Raw genomic sequence first — 13,516 nt, 5'->3', positions numbered from 1 at the left:
ACACACACACACACACACACACACACACACACACACACACACACACACAAACCATACAGGATCCTTTCATGTTGCTTTAAGAAACTGGGCCTTTATCTGGAAAGCAATAGGGAAACCTGAAACAGAAATTCCTTCCTTCCTTGGCAACTTCCTTGCACATCACTCTCTTTTGCTGTGTGTTCTTCAACCACACTAAGCTTTCAGGTGCTGTTTCTAGTCTTGGTCTTTTCTAATTCTGTTACTCCTGTACTTATTTCTTACTCCTTCTTCAAATCTCAACTCTAATATTATTTCTCATGCTAAGTCTTCCATCTCTTGTAAGCCATCATATTTTACTTTTTGTTTTTTTAGCAATCGAATGTATTTGTTAGAGAAATGAACTAATGAATGAATGAGCTACATGCTATGAATGCAAAGTCGAATTTTAGAAAGAGATTGGGCTACAAAAATATATTTCAAGAGCTAGAGAGACAAAGAACTAGTTTTCGTCAAAATGGGAAGGCATCATTGCAATAGTAGAAGAAAGAATTAAAAGGAAAGGAAAGGACATGAAGGATGTTATAAAGGATGCTATACCAAAATTTAAAATCTTAGGAAAATAGGAATAATGGGAGACTTGTAGCAGAATGAGATATTTCTCTTAGATGATTAGTACTCTGAGAGTGAAAACAATGATTTGGGCTTAGGACACATTGAATTTGAGAAGGTATACTTGTTGAATTTAAGGAGGTTGAATATACAAATTGTGCCATTCAGTAAAAAAAAGGAATCAATGAGGTAAAATACTTATAAATACCTTTGATTTCTCAGAATCTAAGGAATTAAATCAGACAGGATCACACCGCACTCAGTTATTAAGTGCTGCCATATACATGATTCAGTGCCATGCATTTGTATAATTTGCTGATAAGTAAGAAATGTCTACTCTGAAGGTGTTTATGAATAAATTGTAGATTATTGTTATAGCCTGACAGAATCATTATTTGGCCAGTAATACCATGTGTTCATTGTTTCTCAGTGATTTAAATACATTTAAAAATAAATGAACTTGTGGTGTGATTGGGGATTAAGCATTCAGATTTAAGGCAAATAAATGACAAAGTTAAAAACATTACAACCAGTGAACAAGTATATAAGATCCTGTAATGTACTATTTGACTTGCACAGACATAGTCCCTGTTTTTTATTGGTGAACCAAAGTACAATTCAAAGACATTTGTTCAACCATTTCTAGTAATATAATGTACTATACTGTGTTTGTTGATGACAGAAATGATGTTAATTGGTGAATGAGGAAGTATAAGGAAAAATTTTCAACATTATGTTCCTGGGAAGGGAATGGTAACATAGATTTCCTGAATCTATCTTTCATTTGAAGTTTTACATGGACTATCTCTAAATCCTAATGCTACTTAAAGGTAGAGGTGAGAACAAGTACATTGTGTGTTATCAAGTCCATTGCTTTCATAAAGCAAATTGCTTTGATTTCAAGATTCTCTTAATGTTACTGTATTACCCTCCATCTGCTTGTTACCTATTACCTTTCTTTATCATATGATATATTTATTACCAGAAGATCCTATCATAGTTACATATTTGAAATAACTTCTAGGAGGGGCATCTGGGTGGCTCAGTCGGTTGAGCATCTGACTTGGCTCAGGTCATGATTTCAGTTCGTGGGTTGGAGCTCTGTGTCGAGCTGTGTGCTGACAGCTCAGAGTCTGGAGCCTGCTTCAGATTCTGTGTCTCCCTCTTTCTCTCTGCCCCTGCCCTGATCATTCCGTGTCTCTTTCTCTCTAAAATAAATAAAAAATATTTAAAAAATTAAAATAAAAAAGAAATAACTTCTAGGAGAATATTAACCATTAAGCCTGAAAGATCAATCTAGATTTTCTTCTTTAGATATGTCACTAGGATAATGGAAAGACATTGGTATTATGTTGATGTTATGGTTGGTATTATTGCAATATGACTATCATCACACACACACACACACACACACACACACACATCCTGAAGTATCCAGTGAAATTATTTTCATTTGATAAAATATTTACATTTCTCACACCTTCCAACGTAACTTTCAGAGTCTGAGATATTTTTTTCTACATGCTAAATATTTAGGAAGTTGATTTTGCACCTAACAAGCTAAATGACCTAATGAATACACTTCTATATATGTTGCATTGCAACAAGAAATTATTTTTATCTATGAAATCAGTATTACATACTTTGCTCAACATTTCACCTCAATAGCGTGCTTTGAAGATCCTACAAGCTTTTCTAATAATATAGAAACCTTTTAATTGCCTAAAAGAAGGAAAATTCTTGAAATTGTATACATTTGGGTAAAAACTTATAAAGTTTTACCAGGAGTTTGTATTTGTTTTTAAATGTATTGTGAAGAATGGAAAGAGTAAGGATGATGTATCACATACCTGTGACATTTCCTAGAATTATGGGTCAATGGAAAAATTTTAACCTCTCTGTGTCCCAAATTTATCATCTATAAGATGAATAAAATTATGCCTACTTCAAATGTTAAATTATTTCAGGGTGACAAGAGGTATAGGAGCATAGGAGAATTACTCTCATTATTCTGTTACTTTTCAAATTGGTTCCCACTTTAAACATATGCTACCCATTACAGGGAGTTTTCTCCATCACTTTCCTTTTTTTCTAATTTTTATTCCTTCTTCTCTATATGTCTTCTTTACACTTATTCTTCAAAGCCATTTATAGAAATGAAAGAATGGAAAAATCCAATAGGAGGATTGGTCAGGTCAGAGGTTGAAAGGAAAACCACTTCCTTTATCCCCCATAAACCCAGTAACAATTAGTGACAATTTAAGTATTATGTTCTTCATTGTTTAAGAAATCCTTTAAAAACTGACTCAGTCTTCAAAATAGGAAGGATGTCTTTGTAATTCTTCATAATACAGTCAATCACAGATGTATTAAAGCAAAAATGGAATATTATTTATGTAAACCATATAGTGAGAATTATGACTCACTAATCAAGTTCCCATGTGCCTTTCCTCCATCCTAACAGAACCTTGTTTTTATCTGGATTTCTACTCTTCTTATGCAGAATCCATTTGACTCAGGGGAAGTCAATCCCAAGAGTGAACCTCAGAGTAAACTAATCAGCCATTGTGTTTCCTTAGCTGAATCCACAGTTTCAGTAGTGGCATATAGCCAGAGCAACCTAGTAAGTTAGGGATGCTTGATTGGAATACTGAGATGGAAACATTCTTTCTTTTTTCCCTTCTTCTGGAAGGTGTTATGCATGAAGGTGGGACTAAAAATGACTGCAGTTTTTTTATCACCCACATGAGGATGAAGCCAATGCACAGAGGAAAGCAAAGTCAACAGAATCATGGGAAATAGAGTCAGAATCTAAAATCTTCTATCCCTCTGGGCTTCACGTTATATGAAACAATAAAATTTCTCATTTTAAAGCCAGTTTGGTTTGGGTTTTTTATACTTACACACAAAGCCATCCTGAATTATAAAGGATAAGGTTTGAAAATTTTAATGTGATGGGAAAACTTGAGGTTTAGATTACAAATGTGACATGTTAGGTCTCACCGATAGATGGCTTGTTGCAGAATTTGAACTTGTCCTTAGATTTCTCCCCTTCCATTTGTCACACTTTTTCTTACAGTAAGTGGAGTAAACCTCATGACAAGAAAGTATAAAGAGCAGAGTCCCAGTCTTGTCATTTTTGTTCCATGATGCAAAGAAACATATGAAAACCCTTAGTCTTTCAAAGGGAATAGTGTCTTCTGTTCTTGTCCCCATGGACTTAATTATGTGCTTACCACCTCACAATTTGTATCTTAAATCCAAATATTTCAACTGAGCTCCTCATCAGCATACTCACATATGTTGTTTAATTCAGATGGTGTATTACCAAGACTAATAAAACCAACTGAACCACCACTAGAAAGGGCAGATGAGGACTGATGGTATGTGAAATTGCTTATACCATAAACTCATTGGAGATTTATTCCTGGCATGATACATTGATAATCACTCTTCAAGTCTCTTTAAGTGCTCCTAAATTAAAACCTGCCTCTAGCTAGTTTCTTTGATTTACAATTTTTAGAAGTGTTCATCTACTAGACACAGTGATGGTTTTGATACTCTAATTATGTAGGGTAGTTATTGCTGTATAAAATGCTACCCAAAAATTCATGGCTTAAAAAACTTAAAAGAAACAGGTAAGTAAAATTGAGTAAGATATATAGATAGATCAAATAAATAAATAATATAACAATAAAAATACATGAGAAACAACCAAAAGCAAAACATTAAACATAAAAGAGGAGGAAAACAGTAAAAAAGAGAAAATAAAACAAGAAAAGAAAAAAGAAAAGAAAAGAGAAAAGAAAAAAAAGAAAAACTTGTTACTCTTCTTGATCCTACATATTTGCTGTGTAGTTCTGCTGGTTTGGGTTGAATCACCAAACACGGTTTGGCCTTCCTCACGCATCTGCAGACAGTGTGAACATCAGTTTCAATGATCATCTCTAATTGATTCGTCTCATCCTCTAGGATGATAGTTTGGGTTTGTTTTCATGGCAGGGGGAAGATTCCAAGAAAGAAAACAGAAGGCACTGGATCCCTTGAGGTCTAGTCTTAGAATTGGCATAGTGATTGATTGTTCATGTATTTTAAACTTTCTCAGTGTCATAATACCTATTTCTTCATTATCGATCTTTTACAAAAGTTTAGAGTCATTAGACCCGCATTGATCTTCCTTTCTTAAGGTGAACAGTTATAGAACAATCATAAGAACTGCCTCCCCACATATAACAAAACAACAACAATAAATCAGTATTATGAAGACAATGATATAAACTTTGAATGCATATAATGCATATATTTTAAAAATTAAAAATAAAATATAAAGAAGAAATGGATATAAAAATATATAATGGAAGATTATTTTCTAGCAATTAGAGATAGTATTCCGGTAGATTGATAGGGCTCATAGTGTATCAGAAACGAAAAAAAAAAATGAAAGAAACAGTCAACCATAAACAACACAACATCCTGACGACATTACTGAACATTAAAACAAAAAAGAATGCTATAAACATTCAGATAGTATAAATCAGATCATTTTCAAATATAAAAATGTCAAGGAGGCCTCATTTCTGTACACCCAAAGTGAGGGTACTATATACTGTTGTAAATTCTACACAGTTTTTCTAAAAAGATGTGACATAATTTTAGCTTTTTAAATTAATTTTAACTAGCCACACTATAAAAATTAAACTTACAAATCAAATTCATATTTGTTCACTGCACTACCTACCAAGCATCTCCCTTGTTCCCAGAGAAAATACTATTATCACACAGCAAAAAAGACTGGTTTATTTCTGAAATTGATGGATTAAGGAACATAGATACAAGTATTCACCTAAAGATATAAACATATCCACCATAAGAGCTAAAAAGGGAGCCTACTATATGTTTCTCCACAGAGAAAGAAAAAAGGAAAAGTAGAGAAGAAAATATGGAAAAGGCAAAAGGAAAGCAGCAAAAAGGCTAAAGTTAGAAAATATTGCATATAAATTACATAAAGATAAAGACAGAATTATTGGTGAACATACTCTTAAAAAGTGAAAGGTTGAGTGAGATAAAGTCACCTCTTACACTTGTGGTGAGCACTAGGTGTTGTATGTAAGTGATAAATCACTAAATTCTATCCCTGAAACTAATACACACTGTAGATTAACTAACTGGAATTTAAATAAAAACTTGGGAAAAAAATAAAACACACACACACACACAGAAAGTCAAGTCACCTCTTAAAGGGGAAAAAAAGAAATAAATAAACAGACTTCCGCTTGGATTATATAAACAAAACCAAGTGGCTGCTATCCTTAAGAGACACAGCTAAAACCAAACAATCAAGGAGTTAAAGGCAAATATGATGAAATGTATAATAGGTGTTGGGTACAGCTGTGTTTACTACTTTAACTGCTGAGCAAGCTTTTCCATCTCTTCCTCTCCACCCTCAGTGCCAACAACTCTGGCCTAGGGTGGGAATGAGGAGGACGGAGGTGCGTTTCCTGTCAGGCAGCTTCAGGCGTGCTCTTGCCTTTCATTATCAGTCTAGATTTTGAGGCTTTGCCTCTGGGTCCATACTAGAGGGATATAATTCTGAGTCTGTTATATCATTTATCATGTGTGGAAGACCTGCTAAAATTAGGAGAAATAAAGCCGAGAAAGGCTAAGGAGTGACTGAAGTTGGATATCAGGAAGTAGCAGCTACTTTGACTCTGTGTAGTCACCAAGGCCATGTTGTTATGGCTCTTCCTCAGTCCTGTGAGTTACACTGGTCCTTTGTGCCAACAAATTTCCTTTTTTCCTTAAACTAGTTTGACTTTCATTTTCAGGGACTTGCCAATGCAAGAGTCTTGACCAATATCTCAAGCAAATGCTTTGAAATTAGAAAATAACCATTGTGATACTAGTATTAAAACAATTTTGTTGACAAGGCACAAAGCAGTCAATGAAGTGTAGAAGGTCATTGTACCATTACCAAGAACAAAATGAATAATGGCAATACAGCTACCAAGAAGTTTTGGCAAAAGTAATTCCCCAGCAAAATATGTAAAGCAAAAACTATATAACATATAAAAGAAATCAAGAGGTACAAGTAGTTTTTGAGGAAATTTTAGTATATTCCTCTCAACAGTTGGCTAGATCAAGTGGGTATCAAATAAGATAGATTATAAAGACTTACATTTATGTAATAATGGTGACTTATTAGATATATATAAAAATAGTGAATTCTTTTAATTTTCATTCAGAAAATTTAAGCTTCAACTATTATTCAAGAAGAATTTATTTAGCCTTACATGCATATATGTAAAAATAAAAAAGGCAACAAATTCAGTGATATAAGCATCCATCTCAAGAAATTAAGGTGAAAAATACCAGCAAGTTACATTTAGAAAGAAAGAGAGAGAAAGAGAGAGGGGGGAAAGAAAGAAAGAAAGAAAGAAAGAGAAGGAAAGAGTCAGTTATCAATGAACAAAATCAAACACATAAAAGGAAAGATGGGCTAATAAAATTTATAAATTCCTAGCAAGTCTGATCAATGTTATTTTCCCTTAGAGAAGATTAACTTTTACTTATGGCCTGAAACACTTCTGGAGGGAAATTAGCCCCATTCCAAAGATGGACTGAGATAGTTACATGCCTGCTTTATTCCTTCTGACAGTTAGTCTATTTCTGGTTCACCTTCATTCCTTGTGTGTTCCCACGACAAGCCCATAGTTTTTACCAGAGGCCTTTCTCCTCAGACTTCTGACTTTTCTCCTGAGCCCTATGAGACCTCTAAAAATTCCACTCAGTTTGTTATCTTTTTTTGCCACCAATGTCACTTTCGGAATCAGCAATTGCTTAAGGGAAAAAAAAGTGGCCTCTAGGTTTGAGTTAACTTCTCTCATCTTTTCTTCTTTTCTTTGCACAATATATTCTCACTGTGTTGGTAATTTCCTGAGGCTTCAAAAGAGACTTTTTTAAAACTTTTATTCAGTTTATTGAATTATTCTCAGCATGAGTGTTGGCCTCAAACAATCTAGTCTATTATTGGATGTGAGATTCCATCTAAGTAAATTTTTTTCTGTGAGATTAAATAAAATAAAACTGCAATCCATGGCACCTATAGAGGAATTAAGAAACCACTTGAGAATTTTCTCTATTGTGAAAATTGTATTTCTCTATTTCACGTCATGGCAGCTCTTTATGGAGCCACAGATGGAGCATTGACATTGATATATCCTCTAATTATGACCCTGCCTTTTTCTCTATAATCCATTCTTTCAGTGCCTTTCTTTGTCTAAAATCATCCCAATGTCTGCTCTTGTTGCAGTGGTGCTGTCCCATTTGAAGCCGACATCAAACGCCCTGCACAGTCCTCACAATGGATTGCAATCAAGCTCTGGACAATAAGAGGGGTGGACTAGAGCTTTGTTGCTGCTAGTGCATATAAACACTAGTTTAATATAACACACTGGTTGCTTTTATTTGGAGGCTGTCTTGCCTAGTCTCTTCTTTATATAGGCTGAAGATAGATGATTGATAGGGTAATGCCCAGGACCTCAACTGACTATTTTTTAAGAATCCCAGATAAAACATTCTGGCAGTTCCTGGCCACTCTACGGAGTTATTCTGTAACTATTGTTATCAGTTTGGGAGCCCAAATGAAATTTCCCAGACAGCAGGAAACATTTCCTACATTTTCTTGTGTTAGATTTGGTTAATTTTGTTTGAAATATCCAATGAATTCATTAACCTGAGACTCTAGAAAATAATGCAAAATCCCAAACAACACTATGGGAAAATTTTATATACATATGCTGCAGATGTGTATTAAATATTAACTAAATATTTATAAGACCTGATCCTATTTGACTGCCAGTTCCTTTATACTGAGAATGAGTGACTTTCTAGATCGTAGTTAGTGCTGTGATTATCTTTTCCAAAAAAGAAATATTTCCAGCTAAGGAGAATGGGCAAATATCCCAAGAATTTTGCATTATATTTAAATCATATGCAGTTTGGTTTTAATAAAAAAAATAATCAGGTACTTTTTTTTCCATATTACCCAACACTTGAATAAAATTGCCTCACTAGAAAGAGTGGAATATTTATCCAGTTTTTTAGTTTCTTTCCTCTGTGTCCAAGAGTGACTCTTCTCTGTGAGAAGAACAGGTTCTGATTAACCAATCAGTCTTGGGTAACTACATACACATACCAAATTGTTTAACCTTTAAAAACAAACAAACATTTTACATAAGAAGAAATTAAGGCACAAAGACACTGACTAAGTGTGTTAACACAGTAAATGGCAAACTGAGTTCCAGGAGGCATTCTGTCTGTATGCCTCCTGCTCCCAGCTCCTATTCTACATTGCCAGAGTTCTGGTACTAGTCCTTAACACCCTTCTGTTTTGCACACTGCCCTTCCTGGTTATATCATATTTTTTATTGGCATGTAGGACTCTGAGAATTTTACTTCATTTTCTCACCCTTCAATTTTTAACGGCATATGTTGTCATATTACATGACACCATATACATTGAGGGAGTTTTTGTAGATACCTAAACTTGGCCACTCTTTCTTTGGTGAACCTAGTGTATGCTTTGCACACTTCGATTATAGCAACTAGAGCACTTTTTATTTATAATATACTCAATGCTATCCCACTAGACTGTAAGATCTTTGATTCTGAGGATCATGTCTAATTTAATTTAGTATTTCTCATACCCTGCATCTCATCTGATACCTTCTAAGTACTCAACCCATGCTCATAGGATTAAAGAATTCAAATGTGCTTCACCCTCTCCGGATAAAATCTCTGTGTACTCTTTCTGCTCATTTGGCTACCAGTGTCACTGCATTCTCTTCATTTTGTACTTCTGTATACTAAGTCTTTTCATCTCGACAGTTTTTGTGAGGATTCTTTTACATGTGGGAGGCTGAATGGCTGCTCTCAATGGTACCTTTTCTGTCACCTCCCTCCAATGGTAACATAATGGACAACCTGTTCCAGTCACATTACTCAATGCATGACTCCCTATCCCCCAAATTGTCCTCTTGGGCCTAACGGCATTGTGATGCTACTGGTCAAACTTCTGTTCAGTACAATTATGCACACTACTCCCAATATACTCTTTACACTGGCCCTTTGCCATATCCCAGGAAAGTACATTGACAGCACTGCTTTCTCTCCTGTCTGTAGAATATCCACATGACTGTGTTTGCCACCACTCTGCAAATGAGAAGGGAATTTGTTTATATTCACCATTCATTACTAACTAGGAAATAGGCCTTCACCAGACACTGAATCTGCCAGGGCCTTGACCTTGGACTTTCAATCTCCAGAATTGTGAGAAAAATCACTTTTTTTACTTACTGAAGCCACCCAGCTTGTGGTAGTTTATTATGCCAAGCTTAGCAAACTAATATAGAATTCATAGTTTGTAGCGTTCAGTTGTTATTTATCACATATTGTTTCTTAGATTTATTTATATCTTTTCATATTTATAGCTTGTCTTCCCAACAGATTAATAATGTCTTCCAAGGCAAGAACCCACCTTGTACGTTGTTACTTCATTAACAATGTCTGGCAGTACAACCCACATAGCAAATACTTAATGCATTTTCTTAGGCTTTTTAATTCATTACAGTAACATTTATCTTACCAGTAAAAAAGTTTGACTAATTCGTAGAATAAGGAAGCAAAATATTTCATATGTACTTTATTGCATGCAAATAAATATATGTGATATATAATATAATATATAATGTATGTACATAAAATCTACCAATATATTTTATCTTTAATAGGGAATGAGAATGAAAAATCAAAACATAAATGATTGATCAACATTTCATAGTTTCATATTTACATGCCAACAAAGTCCTTTAGACTCATTACCTTATTATATAACCAAGATGAAGTCATGAGGCCAGCAAAAGAAAAAGAAATTCTTCTTTTAGGAAACAGCTTTAATTTTCATTGGTTTTATTCCTTAGTTCCAGCAAGACTTTAGGGTATGCTAGGTTCTAAATAAAACAGAATATCAGCTCTTAGGCCACTGGAGTACTATTTAATGCAGAGAAAATGTAATTTTCAAGAAATCCCTAAGAAAACAGTCTGCTAATAACAAACGTTACTGAAAAACAGTAAGGTTTTTAGACTCAATCTTATCACTCCTTTAACATTGTTGAATAATTTGGAAACTTAAAGACAAAGTGACAGTAATTGCCATAGGCTGCCAAAAACACTTTAAGTTATTCATTTTTATGTCAATAATGATATTTATCAATGGTTGGAATTGACTTTCTGGTGAACAAATATTAAATAAGCTAGTGATAATGGTGTTAGTGATTTAATACCAATCATACATTACTCAGTTATGGTCAGCTAGAAAGGCTATAAATGTATATATACCTGTGGCTAAATTAGAAATGTACCAAACAAGTTGTTCCTGATTAACTTGAGGTTATTCTATCACTACGTGTTCTTTAATCCCATAATTATTATTCATAAATTGAGTCATAAGATTGAATTAACTGATTTTACTAAATGTGATTTATATGCATTCTAAAGTTGTCTGATGGGTTTTTTTTTAATTTTTTTACATTTATTTATTTTTGAGAGACAGAGAGAGACAGAGCACAAGCAGAGAGGGGCAGAGAGAGAAGGAGACACAGAATCAGGATCAGAATCAGGTTCCAGGCTCTGAGCTGTCAGCACAGAGCCCGACATGGGGCTCGGACCCACAAGCCGTGGTATCATGACCTGAGCTGAAGTCAGACGCTCAACTGACTGAGCCACCCAGGCGCCCCTATCTGATGTTTTTGAGAGCATATTAAAACACACACACACACACACACACACACACACACACACGCGAAAAAAAAAAGGGAAAAAAAGAGAAAGGACAAGGAACATTAAAGATTGCCAGCAAATCACTAGAAGCTAGGGAGAGACAGGAAGGACTCCCCACTACAGGTCTCAGAAAGAATATGGCCTTGGTTTTTGGACTTCCAGTTCTAGATATGTGAGACACTAAATTTCTGTTGTAGGAGACAAAGTTATTACTTAAATAGCAATACATCAGCAATTTTAACATTTCAGACCCAGTGCTTTTCATTGCAGACCTACTACATACATTGAACACAAATAATTATGCTACTTGGAAAGCTATATCAAGTGCTTACTCAGAGCTGAGCTCCCTTGTGAGCACATTCCATTCATTACTTAATTTAATCATTGGTAGCACCCTAGAAAATAGGAATTATTATCTCCGCAATATAATTGAGAATATTGCAACTCAGAATCTGAGGTACTTGCTCAGGGTCATATAACAGTGAATGAAAGAGTCAGAATTGGTATCCATTTCTGGTTCTAAATCCTATTTTCTTGCCAGCAATAGGGTAGGCACTTACTAAAAGTGAATTTAAGTAATTTAGAAGTTTGACACCAGGAAGGTGTGATAAAGGATAAAAATGAAATATCCTTACCTCGTATTAAACTGTCCTTCAAATAAATAAACTATAATATCTCTTCTACCCATCCCCATCCCTTAAGTATTATTTTTTCCCCAACAGTTTTAAGAATCTATTATAAGGGATCTCTCTTTTTAATTTTCACTTATGTATTCCAAAAAATTGTTAAACTACTATTATATGCCAGGAATTTTACTATGGATTTAATGGGGGAATAAAAAAGACATTGTCCTTGTCTTTTGAGGGACCTAATTTAAGCAAGAGACACAAATAAGAAACAATTTTAAAATAAAAGAAACCAATCAGTGGTCAAGAAAGTCCTATTACTTTTTATTAACTACAATTGATTTCCATACTGTACTAAATCTACCAAATTGTTCTTCACCTTCTAAGGAGGGATCATATGCATCTTTTTACAGGGGAAAGATTTTGAATGCATAAAAACCTAAAACTGTCACTAAAAATGTGTTCAATAATTTAGACAAAAAATGAACTGTATTGTTCATTTAATATGAACAATGAACTGTATACAGTGAACTGTATTGTTCATTGTAATACAAGCTCTTCTTTTTGAAAACGAGGGAACAGGATTCCTTAATAATTGAAAGACTTTTTGGGAATGACGGACAGAACCAGGACTGGAAGCCAAGTGTCCAATGTTCTGGGCTGGTGTTTATTCTATGATGCCCTGAGCACTTGTCTGAGGTCTTAAGGAATTTGGGTGTTTTAAAAGGAAATCGGGCTTCTGGCCTAATAACATCAAAGAAAAGAACAAGTAAAATTCTGACAGGCGTGAGGTGATATATCATTGTAGGTTTGATTTGCATTTCCCTGATGATAGGTGATTTTGAGGCTCTTTAATTTTGCCTTGGCTTTTCTGTTTCCTTGGATGTCTTGGAATTTTTTTTATTTTGTTTGGTTTTGGTTTTTCTTTTTGTTTTAGAATGCTTATGCTTTCCCAGATCCTTGGAGTTTCAAGGAACATGGTCTGAGATTTACTGAAGAGGAAATGGTGTCTTGGAGAAAAGCAAAAAAAAATTTAGAGCCATCTGAATTGTAGAAAACGAAAGATAGAAATTACTTTAAAGTCATGTAATACATTGTATAAGAAAATCAAGACCCAGAGAGAGAGAGAGACTGAATGATCCTCCACAAATTTGGGCTAACTCTAAGGACTCTTCTGAGTTCTCTTACTGTGACAAACATAGCTCAGTGTTTGATATAAATAAATACTTAATGAATGCTAAAAAGGGCTTGGACTATTAAATACAAGATTGATAAAACTTTTCTTGAAATTTAAGATTTAAATGCAAAAAGGATCAAAGTTTTCATGTATTATAATGTCTCAGAGTGGTTCTTATCTAAAGTATAGAAAATATATTTAATAATTCTCATTGAACTTTTCTATTACTTTTTGTTTCACTTTATTCTGTTTTCCTTTTGGGTTTATATGAACCTCAGTCAAAGTAAGC

Source organism: Panthera uncia, chromosome B4, assembly GCF_023721935.1.
Source record: "Panthera uncia isolate 11264 chromosome B4, Puncia_PCG_1.0, whole genome shotgun sequence".
NCBI classification, from domain to species: Eukaryota; Metazoa; Chordata; class Mammalia; order Carnivora; family Felidae; genus Panthera; species Panthera uncia.
Note: the sequence above shows the minus strand (reverse complement) of the source record.